This window comes from Tachyglossus aculeatus, chromosome 3 (assembly GCF_015852505.1).
Source record: "Tachyglossus aculeatus isolate mTacAcu1 chromosome 3, mTacAcu1.pri, whole genome shotgun sequence".
NCBI classification, from domain to species: Eukaryota; Metazoa; Chordata; class Mammalia; order Monotremata; family Tachyglossidae; genus Tachyglossus; species Tachyglossus aculeatus.
Window position 1 is genome coordinate 20,151,548 of NC_052068.1, and position 26,637 is coordinate 20,178,184.

Here is a 26,637-nt window from a genome sequence, read left to right on the forward strand (position 1 = left end):
CCAAGCGCTTAGTACAGTGCCCTGCACAGAGTAGGCATTCAATAAAGCCACCGATTGAGCCCGTAGAACAATCCAGTGCTTGGAACGGTGCTTGGCACATAATAATAATAATTCCGTTAAACTATACTCTCCCAAGTGCTTAGTGCAGTGCCCTGCACAGAGTAGGCATTCAATAAAGCCACCGATTGAGCGCTTCGAACAATCCAGCTCTTGGAACAGTGCTTGGCACATAATAATAATAATTCCGTTAAACTATACTCTCCCAAGCGCTTAGTACAGTGCCCTGCACAGAGTAGGCACTCAATAAAGCCACCGATTGAGCGCTTAGAACAATCCAGCTCTTGGAACAGTGCTTGGCACATAATAATAATAATTCCGTTAAACTATACTCTCCCAAGCGCTTAGTACAGTGCCCTGCACAGAGTAGGCACTCAATAAAGCCACCGATTGAGCGCTTAGAACAATCCAGCGCTTGGAACAGTGCTTGGCACATAATAATAATAATTCCGTTAAACTATACTCTCCCAAGTGCTCAGTACAGTGCCCTGCACAGAGTAGGCACTCAAAAAAGCCACCGATTGAGCGCTTAGAACAATCCAGTGCTTGGAACAGTGCTTGGCACATAATAATAATAATAATAATGATGGTATTTGTTAAGCGCTTACTATGTGCCAAGCACTGTTCTAAGTGCTGGGGTAGATAGAAATAATAATAATAATAATAATAATGTTGGCATTTGTTAAGTGCTTACTATGTGCAAAACACTGTTCTAAGCGCTTGGGGGGATGCAAAGTGATCAGGTTGTCCCACATGGGGCTCACAGTCTTAATCTCCATTTTACAGATGAGGGAACTGAGGCTCAGAGAAGTGAAGTGACTTGCCCAAGGTCACACAGCAGACATGTGGCGGAGTCGGCATTCGAACCCATGACCTCTGACTCCAAAGCCCGGGCTCTTTCCACTGAGCCACGCTGCTTCTCTGTACTCAGAAAGTAATCAGGTTGCCCCAAGTGGGGCTCAAAATCTTAATCCCCATTTTACAGGTGAAGTGACTGAGGCCCTTAACAAATACCATTATTATTATTATTATTATTATTATTATTATTATTATTGATCCCCTCGCCCCCCTCCTACCTCCCCTCCCTTCTCTCCTTCTCCAGCCCAGCCCGCACCCTCCGCTCCTCTGCCGCCGCTCACCTCCTCACCATTAGGCCTCGTTCTCGCCCGTCCCGCCGTCGACCCCCGGCCCACGTCCTCCCCCCGGGGCCTGGAATGCCCTCCCTCCGCACATCAATCAGTCAATCAATCAATCGTATTTATTGAGCGCTTACTGTGTGCAGAGCACTGGACTAAGCGCTTGGGAAGTACAAGTTGGCAACACATCTGCCAAACTAGCTCTCTTCCTCAATCAATCAATCAATCAATCGTATTTATTGAGCGCTTACTGTGTGCAGAGCACTGGACTAAGCGCTTGGGAAGTACAAGTTGGCAACATATATATATATTCCTCCCTTCAAAGCCCTACTGAGAGCTCACCTCCTCCAGGAGGCCTTCCCACACTCAGCCCCCGCTTTTCATCTGCTCCTCCTGCCCTCCCCATGGCTCCCCTGCCTCCCTCTGCCCCAACCCCTTCCCGCCCCCCCCCAGCGCTTGTGTATATTTGCACATATTTATTGCTCCATTTTATTATGAATAAAAAAGAATTATTAATTTATTAATATATAAATATTAATTTATTAATAGAATTAATAAACTTATTATGAATTTTATTAATGAATAGAGTAATAAATATACATCTATACATCTTTTAGACTGTGAGCCCACTGTTGGGTAGGGACTGTCTCTATATGTGGCCAACTTGTCCTTCCCAAGTGCTTAGTCCAGTGCTCTGCACACAGTAAGCGCTCAATAAATATGATTGATTGATTGATCTATAATTCTATTCATCAATTTTGATGGCATTGACGCCTGTCTACTTGTTCTGTTTTGTTGTTCGTCTCCCCCTTCTAGACTGTGAGCCCGTTGTGGGGTAGGGATGGTCCCTCCCTGTTGCCAAATTGTACTTTCCAAGCGCTTAGTGTAGTGCTCTGCGCACAGTAAGCGCTCAATAAATACGACTGAATGAACGAATCTCTAATTCTATTTATCTATTTTGATGCTACTGACGCCTGTCTACTTGTTCTGTTTTGTTGTCTGTCTCCCCCTTCTAGACTGTGAGCCCATTGTGGGGTAGGGATGGTCTCTCTCTGTTGCCGAATTGTACTTTCCAAGCGCTTAGTGTAGTGCTCTGCGCACAGTAAGCGCTCAATAAATACGACTGAATGAACGAATCTCTAATTCTATTTATCTATTTTGATGCTATTGATGCCTGTCTACTTGCTTTGTTTTGTTGTCCGTCTCCCCCTTCTAGACTGTGAGCCAGTTATTGGGTAGGGACTGTCTCTACATGTTGCCGAATTGTACTTTCCAAGCCCTTAGTATAGTGCTCTGCACATAGTAAGCACTCAATAAATACGACAATGAACAAATCTCTAATTCTATTTATCTATTTTGATGCTATTGACGCCTGTCTACTTGTTCTGTTTCGTTGTCTGTCTCCCCTTTCTAGACCGCGAACCTGTTGTTGGGTAGGGATGGTCTCTCTCTGTTGCCGAATTGTACTTTGCAAGCGTTTAGCGTAGTGCTCTGCGCACAGTAAGTGCTCAATAAATACGACTGAATGAACGAATCTCTAATTCTATTTATCTATTTTGATGCTATTGACGCCTGTCTACTTGCTTTGTTTTGTTGTCTGGCTCCCCCTCCCACCCTCCCCAACTTCTAGACTGTGAGCCCGCTGTTGGGCAGGGACCGTCTCTATCTGTAGCCGAACTGTATTCTCCCAAACGTTTAGTCCAGTGCTCTGCAAACAGTCAGCGCTCAATAAATACGATTGAATGAATCGTATTTATTTTTTACTCTATTTATTTATTTATTTTACTTGTACATATCTATTCTATTTATTTTATTTTGTTAGTATCTTTGGTTCTGTTCTCTGTCTCCCCGTTTTAGACTGTGAGCCCACTGTTGGGTAGGGACCGTCTCCATATGTTGCCAATTTGTACTTCCCAGGTGCTTAGTACAGTGCTCTGCACATAGTAAGCGCTCAATAAATACGATTGCTGATGATGATGATGATGATGATGATAATGATGATGAATGAATGATTGAATGAATGAATGACTAAAGGCCTGAGGGAAGGCCCTTCTAGCCTGTGAGCCCATTGTTGGGTGAAGACCATCTACCTCTGTTGCCGAATTGTACTTCCAAGCGCTTAGTACAGTGCTCTGCATTCATTCATTCAATCGTAGTTATTGGTCCCTGCTTTTGGAGAGCCTACACTCTGCCCCTCTGAACTCAGCAGCCCACAGACATACGTTCTGTGTATATACGTCTGTACATATTTGTTACTCTATTTATTTATTTACTTATTCTACTTGTACATATCTATTCTATTTATTTTATTTTGTTAATATGTTTGGTTTTGTTCTCTGTCTCCCCCTTCTAGACTGTGAACCCACTGTTGGGTAGGGACCGTCTCTATATGTTGCCAACTTGGACTTCCCAAGCGCTTAGTACAGTGCTCTGCACATAGTAAGCGCTCAATAAATACGATTGATGATGATGATGAAGTGCTTGCTGTGTGACCTTGAGCAAGTCATTTAGCATTTGTTAGTATGTTTGGTTTTGTTGCCTGTCTCCCCTTTCTAGACTGTGAGCCCGCTGTTGGGTAGGGACTGTCTCTATGTGTTGCCAACTTGCACTTCCCAAGCGCTTAGTACAGTGCTCTGCACACAGTAAGCCCTCAATAAATACAATTGATTGATTGATTGATCTCTGAGTCTGTTTCCTCAACTTTAAAATGGGGATTCGATACTTGCTCTCCCTCCTATGTATATGTATACATATATATGTATATATGTTTGTACATATTTATTACTCTTTATTTATTTATTTATTTAACTTGTACATATCTATTCTATTTATTTTATTTTGTTAATATGTTTTGTTTTGTTCTCTGTCTCCCCCTTCTAGACTGTGAGCCCACTGTTGGATAGGGACTGTCTCTATATGTTGTCAACTTGGACTTTCCAAGCGCTTAATACAGTGTGCTGCACACAGTAAGCACTCAATAAATACGATTGGTTGATTGATTGACTGAGCGCTTACTGTGTGCAGCGCACTGGACTAAGCACTTACACAATCAGTGCTCAATAAATACGATTGAATGAATGAATGAAAGGCCCGAGGGAAGGCTCGTCTGGCCCGTGAGCCCGCCCGTCGTTGGGCAGGGACCGTCTCTCTGCTGTCGAATTGTACTTTCCAAGAGCTTAGGACAGTGCTTTGCACACAGTAAGCGCTCAATAAATATGATTGAATGAATGAATAAATGAATGAGTGGATGAAAGGCCTAAGGGAAGGCCCTTCTTGACTGTGAGCCTGTTGTTGGGTAGGGACTGTCTCTCTTTATTGCTGTATTGTACTCTCCCAAGCGCTTAGTACAGTGCTCTGCACCCAGTCAGCGCTCAATAAATACAATTGAATGAATGAATAATAATAATAATAATAATGAATGAATGAATGGAAGGCCTGAGGGACTGCCCTTCTAGACTGTGAGCCCGTTGTTGGGTAGGGACTGTCTGGAGTCAGAGGTCATGGGTTCGAATACTGATCAGCCACACGTCTGCTGTGTGACCTTGGGCAAGTCACTTAACTTCTCTGAGCCTCAGTTCCCTCATCTGTAAAATGGGGATGAAGACTGGGAGCCCCAGGTGGGACAACTTGATCACCTTGTATCCCCCCCAGCGCTTAGAGCAGTGTTTTGCACATAGTAAGTGCGTAACAAATGCCATTATCATTATTATTATTATTCTTATTTATTGCTGTATTGCACTCTCCCAAGCGCTTAGGGCAGTGCTCTGAACCCAGTCAGTGCTCAATAAAGACAATTGAATGAATGAATGAATGAAAGCCTTAAGGGAAGGCCCTTCTGGACTGTGAGCCCATTGTTGGGTAGGGATGGTTTCTCATTGTTGCTGTATTGTACTCTCCCAAGCGCTTAGTGCAGTGCTCTGCACCCAGTCAGTGCTCAATAAATGCGATTGAATGAGTGAATGAATGAATGAATGAATGAATGGAAGCCCTGAGGGAAGGCCTGAGGGAAGGCCCTTCTGGATTGTGAGCCCGTTGTTGGGTAGGGACTGTCTCTCTTTATTGCTGTATTATACTCTCCCAAGCGCTTAGTGCAGTGCTCTGCCCCAAGTCAGTGTTCAATAAATACGAATGAATGAATGAATGAATGAATGAGTGAAAGCCCTGAGGGAAGGCCCTTCTCGACTGTGAGCCCGTTGTTGGGTAGGGATGGTCTCTCTTTATTGCTGTATTGTACTCTCCCAAGCGCTTAGTACAATGCTCTGCACACAGTCAGTGCTCAATAAATATGATTGAATGAATGAATGAATGAAAGGCCAGAGGGAAAGCCCTTCTCGACGGTGAGCCCGTTTTTAGGTAGGGACTGTCTCTCTTCATTGCTGTACTGTACTCTCCCAAGCGCTTAGTGCACTGCTCTGCACCAAGCGTGGCTCAGTGGAAAGAGCTCGGGCTTTGGAGTCAGAGGTCACGGGTTCAAATCCCGGCTAAGCCAATTGTCAGCTGTGTGACTTTGGGAAAGTCACTTCACTTCTCTGGGCCTCAGTGACCTCATCTGTAAAATGGGGATGAAGACTGTGAGGCCCCCCGTGGGACAACCTGATCACCTTGTAACCTCCCCAGCGCTTAGAACAGTGCTTTGCACATAGTAAGCGCTTAATAAATGCAATTATTATTATTATTATTATTATTATTAACAAATACGAATGAATGAATGAATGAAATGCCTGAGGGAAGGCCCTTCTGGACTACGAGCCCGCTGTTGGGTAGGGACTGTCTCTCCTTATTGCTGTATTGTACTCTCTCGAGCGCTTAGCACAGTGCTCTGCACACAGTAAGTGCTCAATAAATACGATTGATTGAATGAATGAATGAACGGATGCTCTGCACCCAATCAGCACTCACTAAATAGGACTGACTGAATGACTGACTGACTGAATTGAATGAATGAATGAACAGATTCTCTGCACCCAGTCAGCGCTCACTAAATAGGACTGACTGAATGACTGACTGACTAAATTGAATAGATGAATGAACGGATGCTCTCCACCCAGTCAGTGCTCACTAAATAGGACTGACTGAATGACTGACTGACTGAATTGAATGAATGAATGAATGGATGCTCTGCACCCAGTCAGCGCTCACTAAATAGGACTGACTGACTGAATTGAATGAATGAATGAATGGATGCTCTGCACCCAGTCAGCGCTCACTAAATAGGACTGACTGACTGAATTGAATGAATGAATGAACAAATGCTCTGCACCCAATCAGTGCTCACTAAATAGGACTGAATGAATGAATGAACGGATGCTCTGCACCCAATCAGCGCTCACTAAATAGGACTGACTGACTGAATTGAATGAATGAATGGATGCTCTGCACCCAGTCAGCGCTCACTAACTACTACTGACTGAATGACTGACTGACTGAATTGAATAAATGAATGAACGGATTCTCTGCACCCAGTCGGCGCTCACTAAATAGGACTGACTGAATTGAATGAATGAACGGATGCTCTGCCCCATCAGCCCTCACTAAATAGGACTGACTGACTTAATTGAATGAATGAATGAACGGATGCTCTGCCCCCAGTCAGCGCTCACTAAATAGGACTGACTGAATGACTGACTGAATTGAATGAATGCTCTGCACCCAGGCAGTGCTCACTAAATAGGGCTGACTGAATTGAATGAATGAATGAATGGTTGCTCTGCACCCAGTCAGTGCTCACTAAATAGGACTGACTGAATGGCTGACTGAATGAATTGAATGAATGAATGAACGGATGCTCTGCACCCAGTCAGCGCTCACTAAATAGGACTGACTGACTGAATTGAATGAATGAATGGATGCTCTGCACACAGTCAGCGCTCACTAAATAGGACTGACTGAATGACTGACTGACTGAATTGATTGAATGAATGAATGAACAGATGCCCTGCACCCAGTCAGCGCTCACTAAATAGGATTGACTGACTGAACTGAATGAATGAATGACCGGATGCTCTGCACCCAATCAGCGCTCACTAAATAGGACTGACTGAATGAATGAATGGTTGCTCCGTACCCAGTCAGCGCTCACTAAATAGGACTGACTGAATGACTGACTGAATTGAATGAATGCTCTGCACCCAGTCAGCGCTCACTAAATAGGACTGTCTGACTGAATTGAATGAATGAATGAACGGATGCTCCGCCCCCAGTCAGCGCTCACTAAATAGGACTGACTGAATTGAATGAATGAATGAATGAATGAACAGATGCTCTGCACCCAGTCAGTGCTCACTAAATAGGACTGACTGACTGAATTGAATGAATGAATGAATGAACGGATGCTCTGCATCCAGTCAGAGCTCACTAAATAGGACTGACTGACTGAACTGAATGAGTGAATGGATGCTCTGCACCCAGTCAGCGCTCACTAGCTAGGACTGACTGAATGACTGACTGACTGAATTGAATAAATGAGTGAACGGATTCTCTGCACCCAGTCGGTGCTCACTAAATAGGACTGACTGAATTGAATGAATGAATGGATGCTCTGCCCCCAGTCAGTGCTCACTAAATAGGACTGACTGAATGACTGACTGACTGACTGAATTGAATGAATGAATGAATCTCTGCACCCAATCAGCGCTCACGAAATAGGACTGACTGAATGACTGACTGAATTGAATGAATGCTCTGCACCCAGGCAGTGCTCACTAAATAGGACAGACTGAATTGAATGAATGAATGAATGAATGGTTGCTCTGCACGCAGTCAACGCTCACTAAATAGGATTGACTGACTGAATTGAATGAATGAATGAACGGATGCTCGGCACCCAATCAGCGCTCACTAAATAGGACTGACTGACTGAATGAATGAATGAATGGCTGCTCTGCCCCCAGTCAGCGCTCACTAAATAGGACTGACTGACTGAATTGAATGAATGAATGAATGAACGGATGCTCTGCCCCCAGTCAGCGCTCACTAAATAGGACTGACTGACTGAATTGAATGAATGAATGAATGGATGCTCTGCCCCCAGTCAGCGCTCACTAAATAGGACTGACTGACTGACTGAATTGAATGAATGAATGAATGAACGGATGCTCTGCGCCCAATCAGTGCTCACTAAATAGGACTGACTGAATTGAATGAATGAATGAATGAATGAACGGATGCTCTGCCCCCAGTCGGCGCTCACTAAATAGGACTGACTGAATTGAATGAATGAATGAATGGTTGCTCTGCACCCAGTCAGTGCTCACTAAATAGGACTGACTGAATGACTGACTGAATTGACTGAATGAATGAATGAACGGATGCTCTGCACCCAATCAGCGCTCACTAAATAGGACTGACTGACTGAACTGACTGAATGAATGAATGAACGGATGCTCTGCACCCAGTCAGCGCTCACTAAATAGGACTGACTGACTGAATTGAGTGAACGAATGAATGAACGGATGCTCTGCCCCCAGTCAGCGCTCACTAAATAGGACTGACTGACTGAATTGAATGAATGAATGAACGGATGCTCTGCGCCCAGTCAGCGCTCACTAAATAGGACTGACTGAATTGAATGAATGAATGAATGCTCTGCCCCCAGTCAGCGCTCACTAAATAGGACTGACTGACTGAATTGAATGAATGAATGAATGAACGGACGCTCTGCCCCCAGTCAGCGCTCACTAAATAGGACTGACTGAATGCCTGACTGACTGAATTGAATGAATGCTCTGCATCCTGTCTGCGCTCACTAAATAGGACTGACTGACTGAATTGAATGAATGAATGAATGGATGCTCTGCACCCAATCAGCGCTCACTTAATAGGACTGACTGACTGAATTGAATGAATGAATGAATGAACGGATGCTCTGCACCCAATCAGCGCTCACTAAATAGGACTGACTGACTGAATTGAATGAATGAATGAATGAATAAACGGATGCTCTGCCCCCAGTCAGCGCTCACTAAATAGGACTGACTGACTGAATTGAATGAATGAATGAACGGATGCTCAGCGCCCAGTCAGCGCTCACTAAATAGGACTGACTGAATTGAATGAATGAATGAATGGTTGCTCTGCACCCAGTCAGTGCTCACTAAATAGGACTGACTGAATGACGGACTGAATTGAATGAATGCTCTGCACCCAGGCAGCGCTCACTAAATAGGACAGACTGAATTGAATGAATGAAAGAATGGTTGCTCCACCCAGTCAGCGCTCACTAAATAGGACTGACTGACTGAATTGAATGAATGAATGAATGAACGGATGCTCCGCCCCCAGTCAGCGCTCACTAAATAGGACTGACTGGCTGAATTGAATGAATGAATGAACGGATGCTGTGCCCCCAGTCAGCGCTCACTAACTAGGACTGACTGACTGAATTGAATGAACGAATGAATGAACGGATGCTCTGCCCCCAGTCAGCGCTCACTAAATAGGACTGACTGAATGCCTGACTGACTGAATTGAATGAATGCTCTGCATCCTGTCTGCACTCACTAAATAGGACTGACTGACTGAATTGAATGAATGAATGAACGGATGCTCTGCACCCAGTCAGCGCTCACTAAATAGGACTGACTGACTGAATTGACTGAATGAATGAATGAACGGATGCTCTGCACCCAATCAGCGCTCACTAAATAGGACTGACCGACTGAATTGAATGAATGAATGAATGAATGAACGGATGCTCTGCCCCCAGTCAGCGCTCAGTAAATAGGACTTACTGAATTGAATGGATGAATGAATGGTTGCTCCGCACCCAGTCAGCGCTCACTAAATAGGACTGACTGACTGAATTGAATGAATGAATGAATGAACGGATGCTCTGCCCCCAGTCAGCGCTCACTAAATAGGACTGACTGACTGACTGAATTGAATGAATGAATGAATGAACGGATGCTCTGCACCCAATCAGCGCTCACTAAATAGGACTGACTGACTGAATTGAATGAATGAATGAATGAATGAATGCTCTGCGCCCAGTCAGCGCTCACTAAATAGGACTGACTGACTGACTGACTGACTGAATTGAATGAACGAATGAATGAATGAACGGATGCTCTGCCCCCAGTCAGCGCTCACTGAATAGGACTGACTGACTGAATTGAATGAATGAATGAATGCTCTGCACCCAATCAGCGCTCACTAAATAGGAATGAATGAATGAATGAACGGTTGCTCTGCCCCGTCAGCGCTCACTAAATAGGACTGACTGAATGGCTGACTGACTGAATTGAATGAATGAATGAACGGATGCTCTGCCCCCAGTCAGCGCTCACTAAATAGGACTGAATGACTGACTGACTGACTGACTGACTGAATTGAATGAACGAATGAATGAATGAACGGATGCTCTGCCCCCAGTCAGCGCTCACTGAATAGGACTGACTGACTGAATTGAATGAATGAATGAATGCTCTGCACCCAATCAGCGCTCACTAAATAGGACTGAATGAATGAATGAATGAATGAACGGATGCTCTGCCCCCGGTCAGCGCTCACTAAATAGGACTGAATGAATGACTGACTGACTGAATTGAATGAACGAATGAATGAATGAACGGATGCTCTGCCCCCAGTCAGCGCTCACTAAATAGGACTGACTGACTGAATTGAATGAATGAATGAATGCTCTGCACCCAATCAGCGCTCACTAAATAGGAATGAATGAATGAATGAATGAACGGTTGCTCTGCCCCCAGTCAGCGCTCACTAAATAGGACTGACTGAATGGCTGACTGACTGAATTGAATGAATGAATGAACGGATGCTCTGCCCCCGGTCAGCGCTCACTAAATAGGACTGAATGACTGACTGACTGACTGACTGACTGAATTGAATGAACGAATGAATGAATGAACGGATGCTCTGCCCCCAGTCAGCGCTCACTAAATAGGACTGACTGACTGACTGAATTGAATGAACGAATGAATGAATGAACGGATGCTCTGCCCCCAGTCAGCGCTCACTAAATAGGACTGACTGACTGACTGAATTGAATGAATGAATGAATGGATGCTCTGCACCCAGTCAGCGCTCTCTAAATAGAACTCACTGAATGACTGACTGACTGACTGAATTGAATGAATGAATGAATGAACGGATGCTCTGCCCCCAGTCAGCGCTCACTAAATAGGACTGACTGAATTGAATGAATGAATGAATGCTCTGCACCCAATCAGCGCTCACTAAATAGGACTGACAATGAATGAATGACTGACTGACTGAATTGAATGAATGAATGAACGGATGCTCTGCACCCAGTCAGCGCTCACTAAATAGGACTGACTGAATTGAATGAATGAATGGATGGTCTGCACCCAATCAGCGCTCACTAAATAGGACTGAATGAATGGAATGAATGAATGAACGGTTGCTCTGCCCCCAGTCAGCGCTCACTAAACAGGACTGACTGAATTGACTGACTGACTGAATTGAATGAACGAATGAATGAATGAACGGTTGCTCTGCCCCCAGTCAGCGCTCCCTAAATAGGACTGACTGACTGAATTGAATGAATGAATGAACGGATGCTCGGCACCTAATCAGCACTCACTAAATAGGCCTGACTGACTGACTGACTGACTGACTGAATGATCCCCGTCAGCGAGGCCGGGCGTGCGTGCGCGCGCGCCCCCGGCGTGACGTCTCCGTGCGTGCGCGCGCCCGCGGCGTCGGCGGCGTCGGCAGGAGGGCCGTGAGGGCGGGCGGGCAGGCGGGCGGAAGATGGCGAGGGTGTGTAGGCGGCAGCAATGCTCCGTTGAGAGACGCGGCTTTCGGCAGGAACTGGACTCGTGGCGCCACAAGCTCCTTCACTGTGTAGGTGAGGCCCGGGGCGCCGCGGGGGGACGAGGACCGGGGCGGGGGGGAGAAAAACAACCGCCCGCCGGGGACGGAGGCCGCTCCTTCCCCCGCTCGGCCCCGGCTTCTCCCCCCCCCCCCCGCCTTTGCGGGGACAGCGGCGCGCGCGCATGCGCGCGGCGGAGGGGGAACAGGGGCGCGCGCTTGCGCGCATGCGCGCGGCGGAGGGGGGACGGGCGAGCGCTTGCGCGCATGCGCGCGACGGAGGGTGAACAGGGGCGCGCGCTTGCGCGCATGCGCGCGACGGAGGGGGGACGGGCGCGCGCTTGCGCGCATGCGCGCGACGGAGGGGGACAGCGGCGAGCGCATGCGCGCGACGGAGGAGACAGCAGTGAGCGCGCGCTTGCGCGCATGCGCGCGGCGCCTCCTCCTCCTCCCCCCGCCCTTCCCCTCAGCGCGCGCTCGTCGTCGTCGTCGTCCTCATTCACTCATTCGGTCAATCATCATCAATCAATCAATCAATCGTATTTATTGAGCGCTTACTACGTGCAGAGCACTGTACTAAGCGCTTGGGAAGTACAAGTTGGCAACACATAGAGACAGTCCCCACCCAACAGTGGGATCATCATCAGTCGTATGTATTGAGCGCTTACTACGTGCAGAGCGCCGTACTAAGCGCTTGGGAGGTACAGGTTGGCAACATGTATCGTATTTAATCGTCTGTATGTGATGTGATGCCAATTTGCACTTCCCAAGCGCTTAGTACGGTGCCCTGCACACAGTAAGCGCTCAATAAATACGATTGATTGATTGATTGATGTACTGAGCGCCTCCATCCATTCCGTCGTATTTATTGGGCGCTTACCGTGTGGAGGGCACCGTGCTAAGCGCTTGGGGAGGCCAAGTGGGCACCGTGTGGAGGCGGGCCCCCACCCAACGTGGGGCTCACGGTCGAGGACGACAGAACAAAACATTAACAGAATAAAATAATTAGAATAAACGTTCATTTAATCGTATTTATTGAGCGCTTACCGTGTGCAGAGCACTGTGCTAAGCGCTTGGGAAGCCCAAGTGGGCAACATAGATGGTCCCCACCCAGCGTGGGGCTCACAGTCGAGAAGGGGGAGACGGACGACAGAACAAAACAGATTAACAAAATAAAATAAGTAGAATAAACGTTCATTTAATCGTATTTATTGAGCACTTACCGTGTGGAGAGCACTGGGCTAAGCGCTTGGGAAGTCCAAGTGGGCAACATAGATGGTCCCCCCCCAGCGTGGGGCTCACAGTCGAGAAGGGGGAGACGGACGACAGAACAAAACAGGTTAACAAAATAAAATAATTAGAATAAACGTTCTTTTAATCGTATTTATTGAGCGCTTACCGTGTGCAGAGCACTGTGCTAAGCGCTTGGGAAGTCCCAAGTCGGCAGCATGTAGAGATAGTCCCCACCCAACAGCGGGCTCACAGTCGAGAAGGGGGAGATGGACGACAGAACAAAACAGGTTAACAAAATAAAATAAGTAGAATAAACGTTCATTTAATCGTATTTATTGAGCGCTTACCGTGTGCAGAGCACTGGGCTAAGCGCTTGGGAAGTCCAAGTGGGCAACATAGATGGTCCCCCCCCAGCGTGGGGCTCACAGTCGAGAAGGGGGAAACGGACGACAGAACGAAACAGGTTAACAAAATAAAATAAGTAGAATAAACGTTCATTTAATCGTATTTATTGAGCGCTTACCGTGTGGAGAGCACTGGGCTAAGCGCTTGGGAAGTCCAAGTGGGCAACATAGACGGTCCCCACCCAGCGTGGGGCTCACAGTCGAGAAGGGGGAGACGGACGACAGAACAAAACAGGTTAACAAAATAAAATAATTAGAATAAACGTTCATTTAATCGTATTTATTGAGCGCTTACCGTGTGGAGAGCACTGGGCTAAGCGCTTGGGAAGTCCAAGTGGGCAACATAGATGGTCCCCACCCAGTGTGGGGCTCACAGTCTAGAAGGGGGTGATGGACGACAAAACAAAACAGATTAACAAAATAAAAGAAATAGAATAAACTTCCATTCAGTCGTATTTATTGAGCGCTTACCGTGTGCAGAGCACTGTGCTAAGCGCTTGGGAAGTCCCAAGTCGGCGACATAGAGAGACGGTCCCCACCCAGCATGGGGCTCACAGTCGAGAAGGGGGAGACGGACGACAAAACAGATTAACAAAATAAAATAATTAGAATAAACGTTCATTTAATCGTATTTATTGAGCGCTTACCGTGTGCAGAGCACTGTGCTAAGCGCTTGGGAAGTCCAAGTGGGCAACAGATGGTCCCCACCCAGCGTGGGGCTCACAGTCGAGAAGGGGGAGACGGACGACAGAACAAAACAGGTTAACAAAATAAAATAAGTAGAATAAACGTTCATTTAATCGTATTTATTGAGCGCTTACCGTGTGGAGAGCACTGTGCTAAGCGCTTGGGAAGTCCCAAGTCGGTGACATAGAGAGATGGTCCCCACCCAGCGTGGGGCTCACAGTCGAGAAGGGGGAGACGGACGACAGAACAAAACAGGTTAACAAAATAAAATAAGTAGAATAAACGTTCATTTAATCGTATTTATTGAGCGCTTACTGTGTGGAGAGCACTGGGCTAAGCGCTTGGGAAGTCCAAGTGGGCAACATAGACGGTCGCCACCCAGCGTGGGGCTCACAGTCTAGAAGGGGGTGATGGATGACAAAACAAAACAGATTAACAAAATAAAATAAGTAGAATAAACGTTCATTTAATCGTATTTATTGAGCGCTTACCGTGTGGAGAGCACTGGGCTAAGCGCTTGGGAAGTCCAAGTGGGCAACATAGATGGTCCCCACCCAGTGTGGGGCTCACAGTCTAGAAGGGGGTGATGGACGACAAAACAAAACAGATTAACAAAATAAAAGAAATAGAATAAACTTCCATTCAGTCGTATTTATTGAGCGCTTACCGTGTGCAGAGCACTGTGCTAAGCGCTTGGGAAGTCCCAAGTCGGCGACATAGAGAGACGGTCCCCACCCAGCATGGGGCTCACAGTCGAGAAGGGGGAGACGGACGACAAAACAGATTAACAAAATAAAATAATTAGAATAAACGTTCATTTAATCGTATTTATTGAGCGCTTACCGTGTGCAGAGCACTGTGCTAAGCGCTTGGGAAGTCCAAGTGGGCAACAGATGGTCCCCACCCAGCGTGGGGCTCACAGTCGAGAAGGGGGAGACGGACGACAGAACAAAACAGGTTAACAAAATAAAATAAGTAGAATAAACGTTCATTTAATCGTATTTATTGAGCGCTTACCGTGTGGAGAGCACTGTGCTAAGCGCTTGGGAAGTCCAAGTGGGCAACATAGACGGTCCCCACCCAGCGTGGGGCTCACAGTCGAGAAGGGGGAGACGGACGACAGAACAAAACAGGTTAACAAAATAAAATAAGTAGAATAAACGTTCATTTAATCGTATTTATTGAGCGCTTACCGTGTGCAGAGCACTGGGCTAAGCGCTTGGGAAGTCCAAGTGGGCAACATAGACGGTCCCCACCCAGCGTGGGGCTCACAGTCTAGAAGGGGGTGATGGATGACAAAACAAAACAGATTAACAAAATAAAATAAGTAGAATAAACGTTCATTTAATCGTATTTATTGAGCGCTTACCGTGTGCAGAGCACTGTGCTAAGCGCTTGGGAAGTCCAAGTCGGCAACATAGAGAGACGGTCGCTACCCAACATGGGGCTCACAGTCTAGAAGGGGGAGACAGACAACAAAACAGATTAACAAAACAAAATAAATAGAATAAACTTCCATTCAGTCGTATTTATTGAGCGCTTACCGTGTGCAGAGCACTGTGCTAAGCGCTTGGGAGGTCCCAAGTCGGCAACATGTAGAGACGGTCCCCACCCAGCATGGGGCTCACAGTCGAGAAGGGGGAGACGGACGACAAAACAAAACAGATTAACAAAATAAAATAAATAGAATAAACGTTCATTCAGTCGTATTTATTGAGCGCTTACCGTGTGGAGAGCACTGTGCTAAGCGCTTAGGAAGTCCCAAGTGGGCAACATAGACGGTCCCCACCCAGCATGGGGCTCACAGTCGAGAAGGGGGAGACGGACAACAAAACAAAACAGATTAACAAAATAAAAGAAATAGAATAAATATTCATTCATTCATTCAATTGTATTTATTGAGCGCTTACCGTGTGCAGAGCACTGTGCTAAGCGCTTGGGAAGTCCCAAGTCGGCGACATAGAGAGACGGTCCCCACCCAGCATGGGGCTCACAGTCGAGAAGGGGGAGACGGACAACAGAACAAAACAGATTAACAAAATAAAATAAGTAGAATAAACGTTCATTTAATCGTATTTATTGAGCGCTTACCGTGTGCAGAGCACTGTGCTAAGCGCTTGGGAAGTCCAAGTCGGCAGCATGTAGAGATAGTCCCCACCCAACAGCGGGCTCACAGTCGAGAAGGGGGAGACGGACGACAAAACAAAACAGATTAACAAAATAAAAGAAATAGAATAAACTTCCATTCAGTCGTATTTATTGAGCGCTTACCGTGTGCAGAGCACTGTGCTAAGCGCTTGGGAAGTCCCAAGTCGGCAACATGTAGAGACGGTCCCCACCCAGTGTGGGGCTCACAGTCGAGAAGGGGGAGACGGACGACAAAACAAAACAGATTAACAGAATAAAATAATTAGGATAAACGTTCATTTAATCGTATTTATTGAGCGCTTAAAAGAAAGAATAAATATTCATTCATTCAATCGTATGTATTGAGTGCTTACCATGTGCAGAGCACTGTGCTAAGCGCTTAGGAAGCCCAAGTCGGCAACATAGACGGTCCCCACCCAGCGTGGGACTCACAGTCGAGAAGGGGGAGACGGACGACAAAACAAAACAGGTTAACAAAATGAAATAGAATAAATATTCATTCATTCATTCAATCGTATTTATTGAGCGCTTACCGTGTGCAGAGCACTGTGCTAAGCGCTTGGGAAGTCCCAAGTCGGCGACATAGAGAGACGGTCCCCACCCAGCGTGGGGCTCACAGTCGAGAAGGGGGAGACGGACGACAAAACAAAACAGATTAACAAAATAAAATAAGTAGGATAAACGTTCATTTAATCGTATTTATTGAGCGCTTACCGTGTGCAGAGCACTGTGCTAAGCGCTTGGGAAGTCCCAAGTCGGCGACATAGAGAGACGGTCCCCACCCAGCGTGGGGCTCACAGTCGAGAAGGGGGAGACGGACAACAAAACAAAACAGATTAACAAAATGAAAGAAAGAATAAATATTCATTCATTCAGTCGTATGTGTTGAGCGCTTACCGTGTGCAGAGCACTGGACTAAGCGCTTGGGAAGTACAAGTTGGCAGCATGTAGAGACGGTCCCTACCTAACATGGGGCTCACAGTCTAGAAGGGGGAGACGGACAACAAAACAAAACAGATTAACAAAATAAAATAAATAGAATAAGCGTTCATTCAATCGTATTTATTGAGCGGTTACCGTGTGCAGAGCACTGTACTAAGCGCTTGGGAAGTCCAAGTCGGCAACATGTAGAGACGGTCCCCACCCAACAGCGGGCTCACAGTCTAGAAGGGGGAGACGGACAACAAAACAGATTAACAAAATAAAAGAAATAGAATAAATATTCATTCATTCAATCAATCGTATTTATTGAGCGCTTACCGTGTGCAGAGCACTGTGCTAAGCGCTTGGGAAGTACAAGTCGGCAGCATCTAGAGACGGTCCCTACCTAACATGGGGCTCACAGTCTAGAAGGGGGAGATGGACAACAAAACAAAACAGATTAACAGAATAAAATAAATAGAATAAACGTTCATTCAATCATATTTATTGAGCGCTTACCGTGTGCAGAGCACTGTGCTAAGCGCTTGGGAAGTCCAAGTCGGCAACATCTAGAGGCCCTGCTGAGAGCTCTCCTCCTCCAGGAGGCCTTCCCAGACTGAGCCCCTTCCTTCCTCTCCCCCTCGTCCCCCTCTCCATCCCCCCCATCTTACCTCCTTCCCTTCCCCACAGCACCTGGATATATGGATATATGGTTGTACATATTTATTACTCTATTTATTTTACTTGTACTTATCTATCCTATTTATTTTATTTTGTTAGTATGTTTGGTTTTGTTCTCTGTCTCCCCTTTTAGACTGTGAGCCCACTGTTGGGTAGGGACTGTCTCTATATGTTGCCAATTTGTACTTCCCAAGCGCTTAGTACAGTGCTCTGCACACAGTAAGCGCTCAATAAATACGATTGATTGATCTAGAGGCGGGCCCCACCCAACAGCGGGCTCACAGTCTAGAAGGGGGAGACGGACAACAAAACATATTAACAAAATAAAAGAAAGAATAAATATTCATTCAATGGTATGTATTGAGCGCTTACTGTGTGCAGAGCACTGTACCAAGCGCTTGGGAAGTACAAGTTGGCAACATGTAGAGACGGTCCCTACTCAGCAGTGGGCTCACAGTCTAGAAGGGGGAGACGGACAACAAAACAGATTAACAAAACAAAATAAATAGAATAAACTTCCATTCAGTTGTATTTATTGAGCGCTTACCGTGTGCAGAGCACTGTGCTAAGCGCTTGGGAAGTCCAAGTCGGCAACATGTAGAGACGGTCCCTACCCAGGAGCGGGCTCACAGCTGAGAAGGGGGAGACAGACAACAAAACAAAACGTATTAACAAAATAAATAGAATAAATATTCATCCATTCATTCAGTCGTATTTATTGAGCGCTTACCGTGTGCAGAGCACTGTGCTAAGCGCTTGGGAAGTACAAGTCAGCAACATGTAGAGACGGTCCCTACCCAACAGCGGGCTCGCAGTTGAGAAGGGGGAGACAGACAACAAAAGAAAACGTATTAACAAAATAAATAGAATAAATATTCATCCATTCAGTCGTATTTATTGAGCACTTACCATGTGCAGAGCACTGTACTAATCAATCAATCGTATTTATTGAGCGCTTACTGTGTGCAGAGCACTGTGCTAAGCGCTTGGGAAGTCCAAGTCGGCAACATGTAGAGACGGTCCCTACCCAACAGCGGGCTCACAGTCGAGAAGGGGAAGACGGACAACAAAACCAAACAGATTAACAAAATAAAATAAGTAGAATAAATGTTCATTCAATTGTATTTATTGAGCACTTACTATGTGCAGAGCACTGTACTAAGCGCTTGGGAAGTCCAAGTCGGCAACATGTAGAGACGGTCCCTACCCAACAGCGGGCTCACAGTCGAGAAGGGGAAGACGGACAACAAAACCAAACAGATTAACAAAATAAAATAAGTAGAATAAATGTACATTCAATTGTATTTATTGAGCACTTACTATGTGCAGAGCACTGTACTAAGCGCTTGGGAAGTCCAAGTTGGCAACATATAGAGACGGTCCCTACCCAACAGTGGGCTCACAGCTGAGAAGGGGGAGACAGACAACAAAACAAAACGTATTAACAAAATAAATAGAATAAATATTCATCCATTCATTCAGTCGTATTTATTGAGCGCTTACCGTGTGCAGAGCACTGGACTAAGCGCTTGGGAAGTCCAAGTCGGCAACATCTAGAGACGGTCCCTACCCAACGTGGGGCTCACAGTCGAGAAGGGGGAGACGGACGACAGAACAAAACAGATTAACAAAATGAAATAAATAGAATAAATATTCATTCATTCATTCAGTTATATTTATTGAGCGCTTACTGTGTGCAGAGCACTGGACTAAGCGCTTGGGAAGTCCAAGTCGGCAACATCTAGAGACGGTCCCTACCCAACAGCGGGCTCACAGTCTAGGAGGGGGAGACAGAGAACAAAACAAAACATACTAACAAAATGAAATAAATAGAATAGTGAAATAGTAAATAGTGATGCAGAAGGGGGTGGGAGATGAGGGAAAGCGGGGCTCAGTCTGGGAGGGCTTCTTGGAGACAGTGTACCTTCAATAAGGCTTTGAAGGCAGGGAGAGTAATTTCCTGTCAGATTTGAGGAGGGAGGTCATGGGTTCAAATCCTGACTCCGCCAATGGTCAGCTGTGTGACTTTGGGCAAGTCACTTAACTCCTCTGTGCCTCAGTCACCTCATCTGTCAAATGGGGATGAAGACTGTGAGCCCCCCGTGGGACAACCCGATCACCTTGTAACCTCCCCAGCGCTTAGAACAGTGCTTGGCACATAGTAAGCGCTTGATAAATGCTATTATTATTAAGTCACGACTTTTCTGGGCTTCAGTTCCCTCATCTGTCAAATGGGGATGAAGACTGTGAGCCCCCCGTGGGACAACCTGATCACCTTGTATCCTCCCCAGCGCTTAGAACAGTGCTCTGTACATAGTAAGCACTTAATAATCGCCATTATTATTATTAAGTATTATTAAGTCACAACTTTTCTGGGCTTCAGTGACCTCATCTGTCAAATGGGGATGAAGACTGTGAGCCCCCCCCCCCGTGGGACAACCCGATCACCTTGTAACCTCCCCAGCGCTTAGAACAGTGCTTTGCACATAGTAAGCGCTTGATAAACGCCATTATTATTATTATTAAGTATTATTGTCACAACTTTTCTGGGCCTCAGTTCCCTCACCTGTCAAATGGGGATGAAGACTGTGAGCCCCCCGTGGGACAACCCGATCACCTTGTAACCTCCCCAGCGCTTAGAACAGTGCTTTGCACATAGTAAGCGCTTAGTAAACACCATTATTATTATTATTATTAAGCTTTATTAAGTCACAACTTTTCTGGGCCTCAGTTCCCTCATCTGTCAAATGGGGATGAAGACTGTGAGCACCCCGTGGGACAACCCGATCACCTTGTAACCTCCCCAGCGCTCAGAACAGTGCTTTGCACATAGTAAGCGCTTAGTAAACACCATTATTATTATTATTATTAAGTATTATTAAGTCACAACTTTTCTGGGCCTCAGTTCCCTCATCTGTCAAATGGGGATGAAGACTGTGAGCCCCCCGTGGGACAACCCGATCACCTTGTAACCTCCCCAGCGCTTAGAACAGTGCTCTGCGCATAGTAAACGCTTAATAAAGGTCATCATTATTATTCCCATGGAACAACCTGATCACCTTGTAACCTCCCCAGCGCTTAGAACAGTGCTGTGCACATAGTAAGCGCTTAATAAATGTCATCATTATTCCAGGCCAGAGGCAGGACATGGGCTAAGCGTTGGGTGGAGGGGTGAGACAGGCGAGACTGAGAGAAGGTTGGCACTAGAGGAGCGTAGTATGCGGGCCAACGTGTACTTCCCAAGCGCTTAGTACAGTGCTTTGCACATAGTAAGCGCTCAATAAGTACGATTGAATGGATGAATGAATGAAAGGAGAGAAGTGAGGTGAGGTAGGAGCGTGCAAGGCGATCCAGTACCCATCCACTAATATGCCACACTCTTGAGAGCTTCCTGTGTGCAGAGCGCTGTACTGAGCGCTTGGAAAGTACATTCATTCATTCAGTCGTATTTCCAGAGCGCCGACTGTGTGCTGAGCCCTGGACTAAGCGCTTGGAACGGTCATTCATTCAGTCGTATTTACTGAACGCTCTCTGTGTGTAGAGTGCTGGACTAGGCGCCTGGAGCGTTCATTCATTCAGTCGTATTTACTGAACGCTTTCTGTGTGTAGAGCGCTGGACTAGGCGCCTGGAGCGTTCATTCATTCAGTCGTATTTACTGAACGCTTTCTGTGTGTAGAGCGCTGGACTAAGCGCTGGGAACGTTCATTCATTCAGTCATATTTACTGAACGCTTTCTGTGTGTAGAGCGCTGGACTCGGCGCCTGGAGCGTTCATTCATTCAGTCGTATTTACTGAACGCTTTCTGTGCGTAGAGCGCTGGACTAAGCGCTGGGAACGTTCATTCATTCAGTCGTATGTACTGAACGCTTTCTGTGCGTAGAGCGCTGGACTAGGCGCCTGGAGCGTTCATTCAATCGTATTTACTGAGCGCTTTCTGTGTGTAGAGCGCTGGACTAAGCGCTGGGAACGTTCATTCATTCAGTCGTATTTACTGAACGCTTTCTGTGCGTAGAGCACTGGACTAGGCGCCTGGAGCGTTCATTCATTCAATCGTATTTACTGAACGCTTTCTGTGTGTAGAGCGCTGGACTAAGCGCTGGGAACGTTCATTCATTCAGTCGTATTTACTGAACGCTTTCTGTGTGTAGAGCGCTGGACTAGGCGCCTGGAGCGTTCATTCATTCAATCGTATTTACTGAACGCTTTCTGTGTGAAGAGCGCTGGACTAAGCGCTGGGAACGTTCATTCATTCAGTCGTATTTACTGAACGCTTTCTGTGTGTAGAGCGCTGGACTAGGCGCCTGGAGCGTTCATTCATTCAGTCGTATTTACTGAACGCTTTCTGTGTGTAGAGCGCTGGACTCGGCGCCTGAAACGTTCATTCATTCAATCGTATTTACTGAACACTTTCTGAGTGTAGAGCGCTGGACTAAGCGCTTGGAGCATTCATTCATTCAGTCGTATTTACTGAACGCTTTCTGTGTGTAGAGCGCTGGACTCGGCGCCTGGAGCGTTCATTCATTCAGTCGTATTTACTGAACGCTTTCCGTGTGTAGAGCGCTGGACTAGGCGCCTGGAGCATTCATTCATTCAATCGTATTTACTGAACGCTTTCCGTGCGTAGAGCGCTGGACTTGGCGCCTGAAACGTTCATTCATTCAATCGTATTTACTGAACGCTTTCTGAGTGTAGAGCGCTGGACTAAGCGCTTGGAACGTTCATTCATTCAGTCGTATTTACTGAACGCTTTCTGTGTGTAGAGCGCTGGACTCGGCGCCTGGAGCGTTCATTCAGTCGTATTTACTGAACGCTTTCTGTGTGAAGAGCGCTGGACTAAGCGCTGGGAACGTTCATTCATTCAGTCATATTTACTGAATGCTTTCTGTGTGTAGAGCGCTGGACTAGGCGCCTGGAGCGTTCATTCATTCAATCGTATTTACTGAGCGCTTTCTGTGTGTAGAGAGCTGGACTCGGCGCCTGGAGCGTTCATTCATTCAGTCATATTTACTGAACGCTTTCTGTGCGTAGAGCGCTGGACTAGGCGCCTGGAGCGTTCATTCATTCAGTCGTATTTACTGAACGCTTTCTGTGTGAAGAGCGCTGGACTAAGCGCTGGGAACGTTCATTCATTCAGTCGTATGTACTGAACGCTTTCTGTGTGTAGAGCGCTGGACTCGGCGCCTGGAGCGTTCATTCAGTCGTATTTACTGAACGCTTTCTGTGTGAAGAGCGCTGGACTAAGCGCTGGGAACGTTCATTCATTCAGTCATATTTACTGAACGCTTTCTGTGTGTAGAGCGCTGGACTAGGCGCCTGGAGCGTTCATTCATTCAATCGTATTTACTGAGCGCTTTCTGTGTGTAGAGAGCTGGACTCGGCGCCTGGAGCGTTCATTCATTCAGTCATATTTACTGAACGCTTTCTGTGCGTAGAGCGCTGGACTAGGCGCCTGGAGCGTTCATTCATTCAGCCGTATTTACTGAACGCTTTCTTTGTGTAGAGAGCTGGACTCGGCGCCTGGAGCGTTCATTCATTCAGTCATATTTACTGAACACTTTCTGTGCGTAGAGCGCTGGACTAGGCGCCTGGAGCGTTCATTCATTCAGTCGTATTTACTGAACGCTTTCTGTGTGAAGAGCGCTGGACTAAGCGCTGGGAACGTTCATTCATTCAGTCGTATTTACTGAACGCTTTCCGTGTGTAGAGTGCTGGACTCGGCGCCTGGAGCGTTCATTCATTCAGCCATATTTACTGAACGCTTTCCGTGTGTAGAGCGCTGGACTAGGCGCCTGGAGCGTTCATTCATTCAATCGTATTTACTGAACGCTTTCTGTGTGTAGAGCGCTGGACTCGGCGCCTGGAGCGTTCATTCATTCAGTCGTATTTGCTGAACGCTTTCTGTGTGTAGAGCGCTGGACTAGGCGCCTGGAGCGTTCATTCATTCAATCGTATTTACTGAACGCTTTCTGTGTGAAGAGCGCTGGACTAAGCGCTGGGAACGTTCATTCATTCAGTCGTATGTACTGAACGCTTTCTGTGTGTAGAGCGCTGGACTCGGCGCCTGGAGCGTTCATTCAGTCGTATTTACTGAACGCTTTCTGTGTGAAGAGCGCTGGACTAAGCGCTGGGAACGTTCATTCATTCAGTCATATTTACTGAACGCTTTCTGTGTGTAGAGCGCTGGACTAGGCGCCTGGAGCGTTCATTCATTCAATCGTATTTACTGAACGCTTTCTGTGTGTAGAGCGCTGGACTCGGCGCCTGGAGCGTTCATTCATTCAGTCGTATTTGCTGAACGCTTTCTGTGTGTAGAGCGCTGGACTAGGCGCCTGGAGCATTCATTCATTCAGTCGTATTTACTGAATGCTTTCCGTGTGTAGAGCGCTGGACTAGGTGCCTGGAGTGTTCATTCATTCAGTCATATTTACTGAACGCTTTCTGTGTGTAGAGCGCTGGACTAGGCGCCTGGAGCGTTCATTCAGTCGTATTTATTGAACGCTTTCTGTGTGTAGAGCGCTGGGAACGTTCATTCATTCAGTCATATTTACTGAACGCTTTCTGTGTGTAGATCGCTGGACTAGGCGCCTGGAGCGTTCATTCATTCAGTCGTATTTACTGAACGCTTTCTGTGTGAAGAGCGCTGGACTAAGCGCTGGGAACGTTCATTCATTCAGTCGTATTTACTGAACGCTTTCCGTGTGTAGAGCGCTGGACTAGGCGCCTGGAGCGTTCGTTCATTCAGTCGTATTTACTGAACGCTTTCTGTGTGTAGAGCGCTGGACTAGGCGCCTGGAGCGTTCATTCATTCAGTCGTATTTACTGAACGCTTTCCGTGTGAAGAGCACTGGACTCAGCGCCTGAAACGTCCATTCATTCAATCGTATTTACTGAACGCTTTCTGTGTGTAGAGCGCTGGACTAGGCGCCTGGAGCGTTCATTCATTCAGTCGTATTTACTGAACGCTTTCTGTGCGTAGAGCGCTGGACTAGGCGCCTGGAGCGTTCATTCATTCAATCGTATTTACTGAACGCTTTCTGTGTGTAGAGCGCTGGACTAGACCCCTGGAGCGTTCATTCATTCAATCGTATTTACTGAACGCTTTCTGAGTGTAGAGCGCTGGACTAGGCGCCTGGAGCGTTCATTCATTCAGTCGTATTTACTGAACGCTTTCTGTGTGTAGAGCGCTGGACTCGGCGCCTGGAGCGTTCATTCAGTCGTATTTACTGAACGCTTTCTGTGTGAAGAGCGCTGGACTAAGCGCTGGGAACGTTCATTCATTCAGTCGTATTTACTGAACGCTTTCTGTGCGTAGAGCGCTGGACTCGGCGCCTGGAGCATTCATTCATTCAATCGTATTTACTGAACGCTTTCCGTGTGTAGAGCGCTGGACTAGGCGCCTGGAGCATTCATTCATTCAATCGTATTTACTGAACGCTTTCTGAGTGTAGAGTGCTGGACTAGGCGCCTGGAGCGTTCATTCATTCAGTCGTATTTACTGAACGCTTTCTGTGTGTAGAGCGCTGGACTAGGCGCCTGAAACATTCATTCATTCAATCGTATTTACTGAACGCTTTCCATGTGTAGAGCGCTGGACTCGGCGCCTGGAGCGTTCATTCATTCAGTCGTATTTACTGAACGCTTTCTGTGTGAAGAGCGCTGGACTAAGCGCTGGGAACGTTCATTCATTCAGTCGTATTTACTGAACGCTTTCTGTGTGTAGAGCGCTGGACTCAGCGCCTGGAGCGTTCATTCATTCAATCGTATTTACTGAGCGCTTTCTGTGTGTAGAGCGCTGGACTAAGCGCTGGGAACGTTCATTCAATCATATTTACTGAACGCTTTCTGTGTGTAGAGCGCTGGACTAAGCGCTGGGAACGTTCATTCATTCAGTCGTATTTACTGAACGCTTTCTGTGTGTAGAGCGCTGGACTAGGCGCCTGGAGCGTTCATTCATTCAGTCGTATTTACTGAACGCTTTCTGTGTGTAAAGCGCTGGACTAGGCGCCTGGAGAGTTCATTCAGTCGTATTTACTGAACGCTTTCTGTGTGTAGAGTTCAGTCGTATACTTCTAGACTGTGAGCCCACTGTTGGGTAGGGAAAGTCTCTATATTTTGCCAACTTGTACTTCCCAAGCGCTTAGTACAGTGCTCCGCACACAGTAAGCGCTCAATTTATACGATTGAATGAATGAATGAATGAATTGAGCGCTTTCTGTTTGCAGAGCGCTGGACCAAGCGGTTGGAAAGTACTTTCGTTGTCGTATTTATTGAGCACCGACTGTGTGCTGAGTGCTGGGCTAAGCGCTTGGAACGTTCATTCATTCAGTCATATTTACTGAACGCTTTCTGTGTGTAGAGCGCTGGGCTAAGCGCTTGGAAAGTACATTCAGTCATTTGTATTTATTGAGTGCTTTCTGTGTGCAGAGCGCTGGACCAAGTGCTTGCAAAGTACATTCGTTGTCGTATTTATTGAGCGCCGACTGTGTGCTGAGCGCTGGACTAAGTGCTTGGAACATTCATTCATTCAGTCGTATTTACTGAACGCTTTCTGTTTGTAGAGCGCTGGGCTAAGCGCTTG

At 46.7% G+C, this 26,637-nt stretch overlaps 1 protein-coding gene across 6 annotated transcripts in view; it reads left to right on the forward strand.

Annotated features, from left to right (window-relative positions):
- The first annotated feature begins 11,929 nt into the window (after window positions 1-11,929).
- The window catches only part of LCOR (ligand dependent nuclear receptor corepressor), a 223,237-nt gene continuing 208,529 nt past the window's right edge, over window positions 11,930-26,637 (forward strand). For 5 of the 6 annotated variants that reach the window (XM_038743485.1, XM_038743487.1, XM_038743490.1 and 2 more), the window contains exon 1: window positions 11,930-12,021. The gene's annotated coding sequence lies outside the window, so the exon portion shown is untranslated. The remainder of the gene's footprint in view (window positions 12,022-26,637) is intronic. The other variant, XM_038743486.1, reaches the window with a different exon arrangement.